Source organism: Acinonyx jubatus, chromosome C2 (genome assembly GCF_027475565.1).
Source record: "Acinonyx jubatus isolate Ajub_Pintada_27869175 chromosome C2, VMU_Ajub_asm_v1.0, whole genome shotgun sequence".
Lineage (NCBI taxonomy): Eukaryota > Metazoa > Chordata > Mammalia > Carnivora > Felidae > Acinonyx > Acinonyx jubatus.
In genome coordinates this window covers 112391472-112396888 of record NC_069384.1, presented here as the reverse complement: position 1 = coordinate 112396888, position 5417 = coordinate 112391472, and the positions used below count along the sequence as shown (strand labels likewise).

At 45.3% G+C, this 5417-nt stretch overlaps 1 long non-coding RNA gene across 1 annotated transcript; it reads right to left on the bottom strand.

Moving 5' to 3' along the window:
- Positions 1–1160: 1160 nt before the first annotated feature.
- LOC128315065 (uncharacterized) lies at positions 1161–4232 on the bottom strand. Its single transcript, XR_008297433.1, has 3 exons — positions 4141–4232; positions 3129–3211; positions 1161–2613 (listed from the first exon to the last, which is right to left on the bottom strand). It is a non-coding gene; the product is annotated as an uncharacterized LOC128315065 (long non-coding RNA).
- Positions 4233–5417: the final 1185 nt, after the last annotated feature.

Sequence of the window (5417 nt, the reverse complement as noted above, 5' to 3'; positions counted from 1 at the left end):
GAAAAAAAAAATGGTATCCTGCCCCCGCACTCCTCAAGCATTCCTTCATAGGTATTTTAGCTCTTAGGCAAAGTGAAAACATTTAAATTTCTTATCTTTAATTTTTTTTTTAACATGTATTCATCTTTGAATGACAGAGACAGAGTGCTAGTTGGGGAGGGGCAGAGAGAGAGGGATACACAGAATCCGAAGCAGGCTACAGGCTCTGAGCTGTCAGCACTGAGTCCGACGCGGGGCTCGAACCCACGAGCCGCGAGATCGTGACCTGAGCTGAAGTCGGGTGCTAAACCGACTGAACAACCCAGGCGCCCCTAAATTTCTCATCTTATTAGAATTATTATTTATTGCATGACTACAATGTTTATCCACTTTTTAACCTTTTAAAAATGCATGAGGGAATTAGTGCAGAACCAGACCTTATTTTTCATATACTCACTGACTCTTCTTGAGACGAAGTTGAAAAATACTCAACACTACATCAAAACCATAGACTCTCAAGGATAAAAGGGCCTCCGAAAGGTCAGCCAGTCTGCTCTACTCCAGGTAGGCTTTCATCTCAGCTTCCCGGAGAGCTGCCAAGGCTCCTGTTTTTAAAGTTCTGCAAGCTACATTCCCTGGGTAGCAGCCACAAAGCGCTTCATGCACAGCGTTGGTATTTCCAAGGGAAATCATGCTGCAGTATTAACTTTGCGACCCTCATCAGGCTCTTGCATTATGGGCGCTGCTGTGATTTAGAGTCACCCTTAGAGCCATGACGTGTCATTCGGTTGAAAATCATCCATTCCTTCCTGGTCTTGCCCACAACTTCTACTGGACACACAAACCAAATGAGGTAAAACAAAATTGTGCAGGACAGGAAGCTGCCTCCGCTGCCCCTTCTGCCCCCCAACTTCTTTGGCCAGGACCCGCAAGCCTTCATCTCTTAAACACTGGTCTGACTTCAGTTGTTTCCAGGACAAAGAAGCGTTTGTCTGGTGTTATTTCTCCTCCTCCATTTGCATCTCAAACAATATATGTATATGTATATATCTGATATATGTAAACATGTATAAATCACCCAATTATAGAATCAAAGGCCTAGTACTCTATTAATCTAATTGTGAAGTCAGAGACACAGGAAGTGGAGTTTATTCCAGCTTCCCACTGGAAGTTATTCGCTCTGGTCATCTGAAGATATGAATGTGGGAGGGAATGGGGGTTAGCAAAGGACAGGGAAAGTATTTGGCATAGGGACACACATTCACAAAGGATCTCAAATTCATAATTTTGACATTGTTTGCAAAGAGGTCTTATATATAGTCATAGATACAAATGTTTCTCATTCAACTCTAAACTCAAGTCCTATGATTGGACCATAATACCTCTTGGGTGCTATGAATTAATTAAAAAACAAACAAACAAACAAACACACTCTTGTAATTACCTGTGAATAGCAGTTATATGCCATTGTGTTTTGAATTAGAATTTGGTAATGTAAACATGAAAATATGCCACAATTTTGGGATCCTGTTTTAACAATTCTTTCAAATAATAACAACGAAGCATTTGTGGAGTCCTTATCACATGCTGGGCATTTAGCAGGAAACTTTACCACAATCTGGTGAAGGAGGAACTACTACCACCCCGTTTTACATGTGAGAAACTGAGGCACAAGCACATTAAGAAATCTGCCCAGGTGCACCAATGATTATGAACAGATCTGGCCCTTGAGCCCAAGCAGCGTGACTTCAGAGCTAATGTCTTCAATTCCCCGGTTTGCTGTCTTAGTTTCAAAAGTCTCCAGATGTGGGGAGGACGCCTGTGTCTCCAAGGGGTGCTGGACATACAGAGATGGGAAAAGAAGGGAGGAGGACAGGCATGAACAATGCTAGAAAGGATGAAGCAGGGTGACCTGTGCGGTTGCTGGAATGCACACTGCAGCCCTGGCAAGAACAGAGGTGGGCGAGGCTGCCCTTGTGGGCTGTGCACTGGTGCAGGCCTGTCCTCCCAGATGCTTCCCGCTAGCTCCTTCCCCTCCACTTTCTCCCTCCTGTTCCCAACTTCATTCCCATCTCTTTGCCCCAGTATTCCTGAATGTGGTAGTCGTGAACCCTTTCTAGGACGTTCTCTTTCTGGCCTACACTCCACCCTCAGCCCCAGACTCTGGCATCAGGATCCTCAGGAGAGGGCATGCCATGGCCCTGGGGCAGCCATGAGAAATTCAGGGCCCAGAATTTCTGCTGCCTCAAGCTCTGACTTGACTTTTCTAGACCCAAGGCCCAGGGCATGGAGGAGTGTGGAGTGGAAAGGAACCTGCAAATAAGAGGAAGGCAGGCAGTGCAGGAAGTCCTGTCTGCACTCTCGGGGCTTAACTCCTTTATCTAGTGGCTCAGGGTTCCCAGAGCAGGAGGGAGTGTGGGGGAGACGTGGGTTTACACCATGGGCCATGTTGGGAAACCTTCAGTAGGTGACAGCACTCCTGTGTGCACACGCAGTGACATGGAGACCGTGTCACTCACTAGAATTTGGCGAGCCTGGACCACCCGGACAGGCCTGATCATGGCTGTTTGCATCATGAAGCTCCACAGGCACGAAGAATGCGAGCTTTGCAATGGCCCACAAAATGTTAGAGGCCTGAAACAAAATTGATCAGGCAACGGAAAAGTAAACCGTAAAATAAAACCAAGCATGTAATTAAACGTGTGCAAACTGCAACAGCCTATCACATGGCCAGCCACAAGGTAACTCGCATGTAAATAATATTTAACGTGAAAGGTGGGTGGGTTTCCATGTGATTTAATATGTCTGCAACGATCTTCAACTGGCACCGATGCCCAGGCGCTGGCTCCCTCCAAGGAAGTTGGCAGTGGGGACAGGACTGAATGTGTTGGAGGAACTGTCACATGGGCACCATGGACCCTTATAAGGGCAGTGAGACAGAGGAGGCCCTATCACAGATGCCTGCATGCTCCCCAAAGTGAGCCCTTCTCTCTGGCCCCACAAACTTAAGTAATGTTCCAAAACTCAGAATCTTGGTGCAACTGAATTTCTTGCAGAAGCCAGTGAGGGGAGTGGGCGGGGCACTGAGGCTGGAGGCTGGCTTCTCTCTCAGCCTCACCAAAACTGAGCCTGCCTCCACCTACTCCTACCTGCATGGCTAACACCCCATCACAGGTCTGGTGGCCTGGACAACTCTAAGAGCTTCCGAAATGGTCTCCTGCTCCTGTGCAATCTTCCCGCCATAAAACAGCGACAGTGGTTAATCATGAAGCAAATCTCTTCACACTTCTCTTTTCTCTTTTGGTTTTTACAAAGCCCTCGTGATCTGGCCCCTGCTCCTCCCTCATCGCAGCCCCTCTGTCCCGAGCGCAGCTGAACTTGCTGCACTGGCTTCCCTGTGTCTTCTGCACCATGCCCAGCTCAGCTCAGCCTCACAGCGGTGGTCCTGGTAGCTCCCTTGGCCCAGAACCTGTCCCTCAGATCTGCAGGCCACCAACTGGCCATTCAGGTTCCAGTCAGTGGTCAGCTTTCAGGGAGGCCTTTGCTGGGGAAATCAATTACCACCCCTACCCCCACATCATAGGACCTCACGCTACCCTGTTTCATTTTCTTCATCAAACTTTTTGCTGTCTGAAACCATGTTTTCACACACATTATGTTGCTCTTCTTTGCTTGTTTGTCTGCCTCCCGACTGCTGGAAAGGAAGATCCACCAGGACAAGGACTTGCTGTCCTTTGGTTTCCACCATTGTGTTGCTAGTGCCTATAATAATGCCTAGGGTGTAGTAGATGGTCAATAAACACTTGTTGAAAGCATGAGCAAAAAACAAACAAACAAAAAACCACAAAAACAAAAAAATGAATAGATGGGTCTGAACTGACAATGCCCACAGAAGTGTCAAAATCATGGGGATACTTTGAGGTTCTTGGATTGGGGGGGTGAACCAATTTTAACTAAATCTCCAAGGGGTCTTCAAGCAACATCTGGCTTATGTATGTATTTAATTGTACCTTACCTCATTGCAAAAGAATCTGCAGTCATTTTCAAAGATACATATAGTGCAATAAACGTTTTAAAAAGGAAATCGTGGATATGGAGAGGAAATAAGCATGGAAAAAAATAAGATAAAATGGGAGCAAGATTAGCAATTAAAATACATACCACGCAGCTCTGTCTTCCTTGCCAGAAGTGGACTGCAAATTTGACTTTGAACTTTTAATAGCGAGTGACAGCTCATCTCCACTAAAGTCCTTAAAAAAAGAGAAGAGAGAACGTGTAAAACTTGACTTTTACTTTGGTTTTTATGTGTTAGCCATGAATCATACCAACCACGCTAACATTAAATGTGTTTCTAATTTACTAATTAGAAATTAGTTTTACTAATCTTCATTATAGCACTAAATATGAGTTGTTATCAATCAATATTTATTGAGCATCTGCACTCGAAGGCCTCCTGCATTCCAGCAGACTCACACGTCTTTCTCACGCTGCCCTAGTAACCTGGCGGGATCTTGACCAGCCGAAACGTTTATGAGGAACACAGCCTGCATGAAGGATGGTTGACAAGCCCCTGGGTGATACAGCTCTGACACGGCTGACTTCTAATCAGTAGAAAATTCTTACTTAAGTTTAATTTATAGGCTCCTTAATAATATTGAGGATCGTTTTCTTTATACTGCCTCCTCAACCCACTTCTCTGGAATAAAGTCCCTCAACTGGTTTAAATTTTTTTCTAAAATTTACACATTTCCCCAAATTTTGCTCCTCTCTGTCTCTGTGTTTAGAAACTTTCTATGTTCTCCCTTCCCCTTTTCCCCTCCGTCTCCCCTCTTTCTCCCCTACAAACATTTTTGAAAGGCAGTATAGAAAGTGTCAAAAGCCACTGGAAATTCTATGGGCCATGCGATACTGGCCAAGTTGCCTTATATTTTTGTACTTCCGTTGCCTGCTTGCAAAATTAGGGATGATAGTCGCACCTACCTCCCAGGGTGGTTATGAGGATTAAATGTGTTTGTGTATGTGACGTCCTTAGAACAGAGCCTGGCACATGGCAACTTCTATGAGAGCATTAGCTCTCATTATGATTACATGCCATTCCCTTTGACAATGAGGGTTGTTTGTTTTTTTTTTTCCTGCGTCCCTCAGCAGAAACTGTATCTATTCCTATTGTCTTGTATCTCCATGTCTCTGAATGTTACTGGAATTCCCCTCCCCTCTTCTTTGCTTGGAGAACTCTTATGCATCCTTCAAAGCTAATCTTAGGTGTTTCCTTCTGCAGAAAATCTTTCTTAATGGACATACCCCACTCCACCTCTGGGCTTCCCTGGAAGGCTGTGCATACCTCTTTATCACAGCATTTAAAACACTCTGGGTACTATCTGCTTGCTTGTCTGTCTCCATAAGGACTGCCAGGGTGAGGACTGGAACTTGACCCTTTA